Source organism: Diceros bicornis (assembly GCF_020826845.1).
Source record: "Diceros bicornis minor isolate mBicDic1 chromosome 13 unlocalized genomic scaffold, mDicBic1.mat.cur SUPER_13_unloc_1, whole genome shotgun sequence".
Taxonomy (NCBI): domain Eukaryota; kingdom Metazoa; phylum Chordata; class Mammalia; order Perissodactyla; family Rhinocerotidae; genus Diceros; species Diceros bicornis.
The window spans coordinates 19,007,200-19,019,770 of NW_026690866.1; the positions used below are offsets into that span (position 1 = coordinate 19,007,200).

A 12,571-nucleotide genomic window follows, 5' to 3' on the forward strand; every position below is an offset into this window, starting at 1 on the left:
ACAGGTGGAGACTCTCAGCTCCCAGCACAGAGGCATGGTGGCCCACGAGGTCAGGGTGGTGGGTACAGACAGCGTCCACACTGGTGGCTGCCCCATCCTTCTCAGGTCTGGGGAGAGAGGGATGTGGGTACTCTAGAGAGAGGTCCTGTAACCTCTGGGGGTGGGGGCCAGAACAGGAAGGAGGAAATGGGAGGACAATGGGGAGACAGAGAGGGGTGGTCACAAAAGTGGTCATTAGGGGCAAATGCTCAGGGGAGGGTCTCACCTAAGGGAGACCAGTCTGCAACTCGAGTAGAATGGGTCCAGGCTGCTCTTCTTGAAGAAGGATCCAGCTAGGGAGGAAGGAGGAGGAGGAGGAGCAGGAGGGACAGGGGTTTAGGGAGGGGCTGGGTGGGATTTAACCCACCAGGAGCTGCTGGGACCAGGGTCTCCCCAGGCTCTGCAGGACCCTCTCAGTGAAGTTGATCTTGGCTTAGTCTTTGCTCATGTCTGAGGAATACCAGAGGGTGGAGATGGTGACGTTGACTGTGAGGGTCTTCAGGTTGTGCCTCAAAGCTGCAAGACGAGAGGGAGAGCGATGGCCGTCTCTGAAATCTGGCCTGAGACCACACCAGAGTCCTGCACTCATTATAAACTGTCGTCTTCTGTCCCAGTGGCAATACCATCCACACGTGCAGTCACCCAAGTCAGAACCAGCATATCTGCTCACTTCCACCTCCTTCCCAGTAACACCCATTCACCTTGCAAACTGGTCCTCACATACACTCCCTCTATCCACCCCTGTCCTAGCTCAGGTCTTAACTTCCTTCACCCGGACAAACACCCTAGCAGGCTCACAGAATGCTCTGTCTAAAGGATGTTCTACGTGGACTACTAGAAGAATCTTTCTGAAATGAATACACCACTAGGGCCACAATTGCTCTAGTACCACCCATGGCTCCCTATGGCCTTCAGTGTTTAGTTCAACCTTCTTGACCTGGCACTCAAGGCTCTACTCAATCTGGCTCCTGCTGACCTTTCAGTCTCATTTTATCCATCCACTGCGCGTTAAAGGTTATGAATCATGCAACCCAAATTCATTTCAATTCTCCCCATACGGAATGTTGTTTCTGGCCGGAGCCTTTGTTCATGGAATCCCCTCTGCCAGGAAAACCCTTCATCCTCTATTTGCCAGGGTCCCTCCTACTCATTCTTAAAGACTTCATTCTGGTGAAAATTTCTCTAGCAAGCTCTTCCCCTCCAAATTATGCCAGGTGCCTCTCCCCGAAATATCCCATATTGTATTATAATGGTGTGTTAATTTCACAAGACTTGGGGTTCTCTGAGGTCTGGCCTTAGACTGAATCGTTGGTATAATCTTTGTAATCAGCATGATTGCCCTAAAACCAGAATTTCACACCCTGGCTTCCCAGCTCCTGGATCACAACTGGCTCGTGGGGGAGTGGGGCCAGAGAGCTTCTCTTGGGAAGGAAAAGGCACCCCCAGATACTTGTGGTGGCTTCTGGTGGCACAGGTGATGAGCAAGTATGCAGGGACCTGGTGGCCGGCTCGGGAGCTGTGGAGTAGGCTGTCAGCAGGGAGGGACAGAGTGGGAGGAGCCCCCAGGCTCACACGGGCTCCAGCACTGGCTGTCTCAGGACCACCATTCACAGGTGAAGCATAAATGAAAGTGAGGTGACGGGTGACTGTGTGAGCAGAGGGATGAGCAAGCCTGTGGATGAGAGGAGCCCAAGAGAGAGAGATAGGTGAACAAGAGAGACTGAACTCAGAATAGAGACAGATAGACAGGTAGAAAAATGGGAAGATGGATGGGATACCTGGAAAAGGAGGACCAAGGGTGGGGCTCTAGTAGAATTAAAGTGAAAACCACGTGGGATCAGAATGTGGTGGAGAACATATCTGTGTCTAAGGCTTTCTCACACTGGGCTGGGACTCTCCACCAGAACCCGGGAGGGAGAGAAGGGATGAATTAGGGCACTTCAGGTGCCTCCCTCATCAAGGACAGCAGGTGAAGGAGAACAAGTGCTCCCCAACCCCAAATGCAGACGGGACATAGGAGTTCAGGGCCAGGAATACTCACTGTTGGTAGTTGGGGCCATGGCTCCATAGGTGTAACCTGTGGAGAGAAGGCCAGAGGAGCTGAGCAAGAGTTGGGGTGAACATAAAGAATTAAGGAAAAGGAAGGATGTAGGGACATTTGTGGGAACAGCAGAGGGGATAAGTGGAGGGGTGTTCAGGGGGAACGCAACGAGATGGAAGGTGGTTGGACCCAGTGATCACACAGTGATGAGAAGACTGAACCCAGACCAGGAGGATAGAGAGATGGATCATAGCTCACTTTAGAGCAACGGAGGGAACACAGAACTCCGACTGGGAGAGAGAGCGTGGCTGTATCACAGCCCCTCACCACTGACGTAGAGGCTGTCTCCGTCCAGGATGAAGGAGCCCAGATGGGTGATGCTCTGGGTCTCATGGCTCAGCTCCCAGTACAGTCACTCTCTGTCCAGCCTGGGACCTGCGGGGGTCAGAGGGGAATGTGCAGATGATGTCCACCACAGTGGCTGTCCCACCCTTCTCAAGCCTGGGGGAGGAAGATCATGGGCATGTGGAATACTGAGCAGGGGTCATTCTGGGTGTGGAAAGCGAGAGAGGGGAAGGGAGGAGGCTGATGGAGATGCTGAAGGGGCTGCTCTGATGCCTGCAGGGGCTCTCCTAGGTGTCTCCCGTGTGAGACAACCACCTCACAAGTAAGGCCTGACTTCTTTTAGGATGTGGAGGTGGGCCTGTGAGTGGCAAAGAGGGGTGAACACACAAACGTGGGTGAGGCGCCTGCAGGTCTACACGGACAGCAGCGAGGAGAAAAGTCAGTGCCCTGTGCCATCTGACACATGCAGGCAAGAAAGTACCGTTATGTTCTCTCGGTTTACACTCCAAGATCTTTTCTTTCTACTTCTTTCCTACTCCACAGCCATCACCCAGGCCTAGGGAACAATCATCTTATTCCTAATCTTATTCCCAGCACCTCCCATCTTGCATATTAAGTCTTCATTCTTTACCATGAAGTCCATTTTTACCCACATGCTTAGACCAAACCCTAATCACATCATCCTTCTACTCGCATCTCTCCAGAGTGTTCCCACTGGTCTTAGAACAGAGTCCCAAGTCACGCCTGATCTGGTCCTGCCTGTCCCGCCCTCGCTGGTGTGGCTCACACCCCTCCCCCTGTGTTGACTCGGCTCAGCCATCCTTCTTCTCAGTTCATGGACACACCAGTCTCTCTGCTTCAAGGGTGTCCTCATGCGGGTCCCTCTGCCTGAAACGCTCTCTTGAACACACTCCCACACCCTCACTCCAGTCTAACCCTCCGACCAGCTAAATCCAGTCCCAACTCCAGCTCTCAAGCTAAATATCAGTCCTTCTCAAGAGGGCTTCACTGCCCCCTCACGTTGATTCCCCTTGTGCCAAACTCCTACATCACTCTCATCATTAACTTTTCAAAATCCAAATTCCCAAATACAATATAAATTCCATAGAGATGGGACAAGGTCTCTCTGGTTCTCCAGGTCCCCATGCATGTGGCCCAGGGCCTGGCTCATGAGATGAGGAACCATCCCGGTTTGTGTAGGACTGCCCTTGTTTGAACACTAAACGTCCTGTGTCCTGGAAAACCCCACTGTCCTGAAGAAACGAGGATGGTTGGTCACCATAAATTATACACTCAAAGATTATCTATTGCATGACAAGCACACATTCCCCTCAAGAACATCACAGGAAAGCTAGAATGAAAAAGGCACACACACACACACACACAATTAGTAGAGGCCAACAACTAAATACAAAATTACTTCACAAGATTCTCTGCAACGTGAATCACCAGACCGTTATTTCAGAAAAGTTTCAAGAAACAAAGTTAATTCCCTTTAGATGGCAAGGTGGAGAGGACAGTCTTTTTGGAGACTAGCGCCCTTCCCTTTAACCTACAGTGTTGCTTAGTACTCTTCCAAATGATGTGAAATGTCATAAAGAAAAAAATGCTCAAAATAAATCTGGCTACTGGCAAATTCAATTTTAAATTTGTTATTAATACAAAGAAGTTCCAAATATCTTTTTCCCTGAATGTTCCTTTATTTCAAATTTATGTGGAGGATTTATAGGACTTTAGATGTCAAATTGAATGGGTCGTAGGAATGTTGCTGAGTATCCCTGCTAATATTTCATGGGATGTTTTCTAATACTACATACACACGAAAACATTTCTGTATTTATCTTATATATAAATCCTGACTTTTGAGTATTATGCAATGCAAGTAAATCTATATTTTTTACTATAATACACATTTGCAGTTATTTACGTTTGTTTCATGTGGTTTTATTTGCATATAACTGTACTTACTGAAATATTTACCACACAGAACCACACACAGCTTACCATGTTTCCATCCATCAAACATCAACAATATTTCTCAAGATACCTTCACTCTCAATGACTCCATGTGGTGACAACCTGAGCCCAGGAAAGGCCACTGGCAGGTCTTCTGCACAGCGGAGGCTGCCGGAACCTCTTGGTACCAGGTCCACAGGGTACTCACCTGGTCACACAGAAATCCACGGATCAGCGAGGACAGGTGGACCCTGAGACTGTTTTCACCTCAAACTTGATCTCCACGGATGCTTTTCGTGTCTGAGGGGGGAAAAAAGTGCAAACAATCTTTTGAAGCCTTTTATAGGGTGTTGGATGGAAAGTTCACCCCATTCACTTTTCTTTTTATGTATTTACTGATTTAACTGTAACTGTTGGCTGTGACTGTATTTTCCCAATTCCTATCCAGCCACCTGCTGCTCCCCGAGATGGGAGAAAGCAGCTTCGTGCTGTGTGCACTTGAGTCGCTCAACTCACTTGGCTGGACAGAGATTTTTGATGACTCTGGACCCTTTAAACAAGCTTGTCATTTAGGGACCCTGTAAGTGACTCGCTGACTTGTCAACAATTTCCACACTTCATTCAGGGCTCGGGAGATTTTCAGGCCCTGGAGCAGGTTTCCCAACCTCGGCACAACTGATATTTCCGGCCGGATAAATCTCTGTCATGCGTTCCTGGGCCCTGGAGGACACTGAGCAGCATCCCTGCCTCCCCCACTAGATGCCAGGAGCACCCCATTTGTAACAACCCAAACATCGTCTGCAGACGCGGATAAGCCCTCTGGGGACAAAATCCCATGGAGAACGATGACGGGGACTCTGAGGAGGGGACAGCGGCTCCCGGAGCCAGGAGGAACAGCAGCCTCGGGTGCACTGAGCGAACAGCCTCGGGGGAAACGGGGCTCCGGGAGGACGGAGGTACCCCGGGCCCTGACGGGGCTTCTCCAGGCCCAGGCCCCTCCCTGGACCACGACTGGAGCTGGGAGAGCCCGCCGCCCACCGAGCCCCGCCCATGAGGGTGAACGTCCACAGGAATGCTGTCAGCGCCAAGAAGACGGAACACACCGAACAGAACGCCTGCTCCATCCACGGCGCCACACGCGCTTCCGGTTCCGGTCTGGGGCGGGCGTTCGGGGAGGACAAACGTTTGGGGGCTGCGGGATGGGCGGTGGGCGGGGCGAGGCTGCACACCCCAGGCTCGGGGGAAGTGTCTAGTTTCTAGAGTGAGTGAGAAGCTGGAAAGCGGGCTGGGTCAGCATCAGGGACAGGGACAAAATCTAGGGGCGGGGCAGTGTGCGGGAACCAGTTCTAGGGGCGGGATGTGGGCGGGGACAAGGCTGTGAGTGACAGCAGGCCTGGGAGGCGGTTCTGTGGGCGGGAAAAAGGGTGCGGGTGGGGCAGTGATCCGGGACCAGGCTGTGGGCGGGGACGAGGTTGTGGGCGGGGCAATGAGACAGAACAAGGCTGTGGGCGTGGTCCAGGCTGTGGGCGGAGCCAGACCCGAACGTTGTGGGCGGAGACCAGTTCCAGGGGCGGGACGAGGTGGGGTTGTGGCTGGAATAATTCAGGCAGACTTCACAGGGGGAGGAAATCAGCTCCAGGGGTGGGGCTGGAGGCAAGGGTTTCCGTGTACCCCTAGACTGTACATGTAGCTGGATGTTGAACAGCTGTTCTTCATTCCTTTCCCCACCTTTACACAGCCTCATAGAATGATGTGCCCATACTTAGAATTCTAAATTTTTTGTGCATTTGCTATTGTTAATTTCATTAAAAAATTGGATCATATATTCACATTTATCTACAACTTGCTGTTCCAAGCCAGTAGATAAGGATATAACGCTATTTTAATTTTAAAAATCTGGGGGGAGGGAGACCTACGTCGTAAGTGCATGTATAGGAAAACTTCAGAGTGGTGCAAAGTCAATAAAATATTCTCACTTTACCACTGTCTCCCGTTACTTTTGCACAGAGATAAACATCCTTTCCTGCTCTATCCTTCCAGACATACTGTGTATATGTGGGACTGTGTATATGTTCAAGCCCAAGAGGGATGTCCTCAAGCAAAACCTGAAGCCCATGAATTGTCTCATGCATCAGAAGTTAATGAGAAGAGATTTAATTTTCTGGTGGAAGTAGATGAACCAGTGATGAATCCATAGGAAGACAACAAAGAAACAAGAAAATTTTACCATTTAAAAGGTCAAAGGAAAAAGTGAGAAAGAAAATGTATTCATAATATCTGACGTAGCACATCTCTGGATAAGATTCATATGCTATAAAATGGTAAACAATTATGTCATAAAACAGTAGACATCGAATTTTGATTTATCCTAATACATTAAATAGTTATATTGGGCAAGGGGAATTATGTTTTTCACATATGTACTAACATTTCATGCTGATTTTTTCAGAGAAGAAAGCAACTATAAATAGTCAAAAGCTGAAAAATGAAAAAGCTGTATGAGTAGCTAATTTAGAAATATAGATTTTCAACCAGAAATTTAAAGTTGTTGTTTTTGGAACCAGAGTCAAGAGTGGGGAAGGTAGCTTTTCATTATAAGGCTTGGAGTATTATTTGAGAGATGTGCGTATACATACACACACACGCACACACACGGGAGCCTGAATTTGTATTCCAAAGTGATCATCTAACTCTACAAAGAATTTGTAAAAAGGATTCACTTTACAACAGTAGAACGTATTTTGAAAATTACAGACTTCATGCATTAAAAAAGCTGTCATCATCCCGGAGGAAAAATGAATGAGGCATCACTTTCCAACCCACAGGGTGATAAGCATTTTATATACATTACTCTTGAGTTTTCTCACAGCAACTCATAAGGAAGATGGTATTATCAATCTCCATTTTGCAGATGAGGAAACTGGTGACAGCATATTGCTAAAATTTTCATATAAGTTCTCAATAGATATTGTTTTATGTTAAAATTGTTTATTGAATTTTCTTTTCATTAATAAAATATGTGCCACTCTTAGAAATAAGCAAAGGCTGTGTAAAAACAATTTAGCAAAACTACAGTTTTCTTTTGATATAATTAAATATAACAATCACTTTATTATTTTTCTGCTCTCTGCCTCACATCTATGAAGATACTTCCTATCCTAAAGGCTTACTAGAAAACTCTACTAAAAATCAAGAATCAGGGAATACCCATATTATGCAAGGTTCCTGAATACATGCAAAAAAAGACATTATAACATATTTTTGTACGAAAATCTTAGATCGTTCATGAACTGATAACAACACAAATCATGATTAGGCAAGGTATTTCTGTAGAATGACAAATATATAAACTTTAGACATTTAGAACGGTAGTTCATTACAGTAACTAACATGTATAAGAAGAATTTTTTCAAACTCACTAAGTGCCAGGAAATCATTTGACAAAATGCACTGCAATATTATTCACAATAGCCAAGAGATGGAAACTACCTAATTGTGCATCCGTGGGTGAAAGGATGAAGAAAATCTGGGGCATCTATACAATAGAATATTATTCAGCCTTAAAAATGAAGGTAATCCTGTATTCAGAATTGCTTGCCTGGATCATTTCAGTAGCCATGTGCTTTCTTGCTTAGTCGCCTCTGGTCCATTCACCAACCAGGACCCAGGGTGATCCTTTTACAACATAAGCGCAACAACAGCTAATGGATCCCTAAAAGAGATTTTGGAGGTGGACTGCCTGGGTACCAGCTGTGTGACCTTGGTCAATTATATAACCTCTAATATTCCTCATCCATAAAATAGAGATTAATAGTATTGTCTCCATGGCATTGTTGTGAGCATTAAATGAGTGAATACATGTCTGATGCCTAGAATGTGCCTGGCACATGATAAGGCAACATGAAAAATTTAACTGTAATTATAACCAAATTAAATATTGTGATGGCCTATTAATTAAGTTGACCAATATGAAATTTCTAATATTCAACCATTTTGACCCATTATTATTGTTGAATAAATGATAAAACTCAGTTTAGGCAGGTTTGGTAGAGTCAAAAAGGATTGGATAAATGAAAATATTATTAGAAAAAATAAGCTGAAATTGATTGCTTCGTAATTTACAAACCAGTTTCTCATACTTTGTTTCATTTAATCTCTATAGAATGCTTTTCAGGGTATTATTACCCCAGTCTCTGAAGGAGTAACTGACTTGCCCCAAATCACACCACATAAAATAACACAATTAGAGAGGAAACATCATTTCAAGTATAAATCCCATATGATATTTTGTTTCCCCTTCAGAATATCATCGGTCCTCACAAGAAAATGATGAAATAATGCTGATTCATAGGAACTTATTCTTAAAGAGACATACTCTCAGATGATAAAAACTACGTCTTTGAAACAGGGTGTTGCGAGAAGTAACTTGGAACCAAGGCTTTCTGGGTTTTCAAGTCTATGATTAGACTTCTGGAAAACAATCAAAGAAGGGAAAGGGTGAATAATAGTCCAGAATGTAAAAAGTTTGACGTATATGTAACTTTATGGATCTCCTCAAGATTCTCTTTTTATTTACGGTCTGTGTCACCCTACTAGAATATAAATGCTCTTAGGGTAGATCAGTGCTATCGTGCAGCAAGAAGTAGGCGCTGAGTAAATATTTATTAAAGGAATGAAAGTGGCCTTGAATACATCTGCTCTTTACTCACCAGAGAACAGCCCCATAGCAGGCACATGGCATCATTAACAAAATTTTAAAAATCATATCCTTATTAGCTCGTAACCATGGATACAAGGCTCCCATTTATTTCATACTTTCTAAGTACTTAAGCATTCTGGTGTATTAGGGAGTGTTTCCACAGCCTTTCTGTAAAATAAAGCAATATTTTTTGGCCCGTTGATTGCTGTTTCAAGCAGGGCCCATCTCTATACTTACCTCTAAACATTTAACTATAGATTTGTTATCCCAATGAACAGCGATTTGGTATGGAACCTGTTTTATCAGTGTCATGCGAAAGTAGACATTTGATATGTCTTAAGGGGTGATATGGATAGTAATGTTGATGCAGAAGAAGACAAGTGGATATTCTCTCTGGTCTCTGTCAAGTGCATCTGGGTGAAGGATATCTTGTTGTCACTGGATTTCAGAACTCAAAAAGACTCGTCCAACTCTTCATGTTACAGTTGAAGAAACTGAGGTCTAAAGAGGTTGAGAGATTTGACCAAGACTAATGCCTGGGACTAGAGAAAGATCCTCTGATTCTCAGCTGGCCACGTTGTCATAAGATCTCCAGCTCCAAACGGCCAAGAGAAGCAAGTCTGTTGATTTCCAGACAGAAATGATTCCCCTTCACGTTTTTACTTTTTCTCCCTTAGATGCCTGCTCTGCCCTGACAAAGAATTTATCTGATGTTTATGCTAAACTTAAGAAGATGAAAATGCTTCTGGCAAACACTTGAGATTCAGTGTGGCACTGGCGACCACAGCCATAAAAAAATGAGAATCAAAAGAATAAGAGGTAAATAATATTAGAGAAGAAGAGAAAAATCTATTAATTTAGTGGGACATAACTTATAAAGTTTAGAACTGGTAAATAAGTGTAATAATGTATAAGGAAGCTAGATTCCTATATGAAACATCAAAAATACTGTTACATGAGCAAGAATTAGTTTAAACATGTAAATAATTATTCCATACCTAAGAGCAATGAATTATTTAAGAAGAGTAGTTAAAATAATTGGAACTACACATTAGTTATATGAAGAAGATTATAAAGAGATACAAAGCGTGTAAAAGCTCTGATTAAATGCAGAGATATACTATACTTGTGATTGAAAATTAAAAGTAAAAATCCCCCACGTATAGCAGTGGTGGATGACAATATATAAGAATATCCATAATCTTAAAATTAGTGAAGATATTCTTAATATATATGGTTAAAAATGTCTAGTTGAAAAGAAGGAGAAAAAGTAAAATGCAAGGTGATATGGTCTCTGATTTTCTTTCAGTGACTTAATCTAGAGAAAAATATTCCAGTCTACGATATTAGATAAAGAAATAGAAATCTGTGATAATTACACAAATAATGAGAGGACATATATAAATGGTAGCATAATGTATCAACTAGCTTCTGCTGTATAACAAACCACCCTAAAATACGGTGGCTACAAATAAGAATAGTTTATTTTTTCTCAAGATTCTGTGGGCTAACAGGGCAGTTATTTTGATCTGGACCTATTGGTGGCTCAGCTGGAATTGGCTGGTCTAGGACGGCCTTACTCATATATCTGATTGTTGACTTGTAGTCACCTGGAGTAATAGAGATGTGAAGTCTATCTAGACTCATTCACATATTGATGGCCTCAGGCTTCCCAAGGGCAGACAGAGAAGGACAAGTACCAACAAAGAGCAAGTGTTTTTCATGCCTTTGTTTATGTCATTTGTTAATGTCCCATTGGCCAAAGCAAGTTACAAGGCCAAGTCTACCCAGAGTCAACGTGGGATGCTACGACCAAACAGACAGTGGGAGAAGACTAATGTGTGGCCATTTTCGCAATCTTTCACACATAATTTTAGAGGAGAATTAGTATGAATGTTTTTGTATTTGTTCATTTGAATGCCCGAGGAAAATTGTACAAAGCCAAAACAAACGTAAAGCAAAAAGTTAAGTGGAGATGTAAGATAAGTTTAGTTGGTACTTAAAGTGGATCTGCAAAAATGTGGTAGTTTATTTTTCAAGTGTAGACAAGTTCTTGTGACCTATGAAAATAACTTACATTTTGATTATTTTCTCGCTGAATGTGTTTAATTCGTTAACACATTTGATGTGTTTCTCTCTGGCCTTAGGAAAATGACGTAGCAATTTGGAGCAAAGATGCAGCCTAATAGCCCCACACTGGAGGCCAAGATGAAGCAGACATCCACGGCCACCATGACCTTGCACTTGGTGCTGTGGTAGACGGGGAGGAAGGTGACCCAGACACTGCAGAACACCAGCATGCTGAACGTCAGGATCTTGGCTTCATTAAATGTGTCAGGCAGGTTCCGGGCTAGGAAAGCCACAGTGAAGCTGCCCAGGGCCAAGGAGTGCAGGTATCCCAGGACACAGTAGAAAGCAGTGACCGAGCCCTTGTTGCACACGATGAAGATGTGGCGGTGTTCAGAGTATGCATCTGTGTCAATGAAGGGAGGAGAGGTTCCCAGCCAGATTCCACAGAGACTAAGCTGGATAAAGGAGCAGATGGGAATGATGAAGTTAGGTTCCTCTGACACCAACCACTGCCACATCCTTCTCCCTGGTGCAGTGACCTTGAAGGCCACAGCCACAGTCATAGTTTTGGCCAAGACAGTGGAAACAGCCACAGTAACTACAACTCCAAATGTGATTTGTTGAAGACTGCAGGTGGCTGTCTTGGGACGATAAATGAAGAGTAAGGAGCAGAGGAAGCAGAGGGTGAGGGAGATGAGCAGGATGTAGCTGAGAGTCCGATTATTGGCCTTGACTATGGGAGTGTCTTGGTGCTTCACAAAGACCCCCAGAACCACAGCTGTGAGGACAGAAAAGCACAGAGCTGTGCAGGCCAGGGCCATCCCCAAGGGGTCCGCATAAGCCAGAAAGGTCACAGCTTTTTTGAGGCAGCAATCACACCCTCTGTTGGCATACTGATGATCTGGACACTTCACACACTGATCCATGTCTGGGGAGAGATGCAAAGTTTCCTCAACCCAGGTTCAGTAATTCTCTCTCATTCGCATGCCCCCAAAGAAGGCATTGGGTAAGTTTAGCCAATTGTCTTCCTTTGTTGCTCCAAGCACCAAATAACAGAATGCTCTGCAGAGAACCATTCCCAGTTAATACTGCCCATCTTCTTTCTGGTTAAGTAAACAAAGCTATTATCCTTCTCAGTATTTATCTTGCATATTCATGAAAGCACTTTTTTCTTAGCAGAAAACCAAATGTCCTCCCTGTCTCTCTGAGCTATACCCCTGTAAGCTATGGCCTAGATTTACTAGTTCAATGAGCAAGCAGTTATTGGAAAACCTCCATGAGGCAGATAATATGCTGCATTCTAGGGAAACACAGATGACCAAGTCATAGACCTCACTCCTTGGCAGTTTCAAAATGAGACCCTTTCTACCATCTAAAATGATCTCCAAAACATTTCATCTTGATTTCACTTCCACCACTTC

The 12,571-nt window shown here is 44.4% G+C and overlaps 1 long non-coding RNA gene across 1 annotated transcript; it reads right to left on the reverse strand.

Annotated features, from left to right (window-relative positions):
* Window positions 1-2,099: 2,099 nt before the first annotated feature.
* LOC131401752 (uncharacterized) lies at window positions 2,100-5,461 on the reverse strand. The gene is made up of 3 exons (XR_009217931.1): window positions 5,420-5,461; window positions 4,590-4,681; window positions 2,100-2,116 (listed from the first exon to the last, which is right to left on the reverse strand). It is a non-coding gene; the product is annotated as an uncharacterized LOC131401752 (long non-coding RNA).
* Window positions 5,462-12,571: the final 7,110 nt, after the last annotated feature.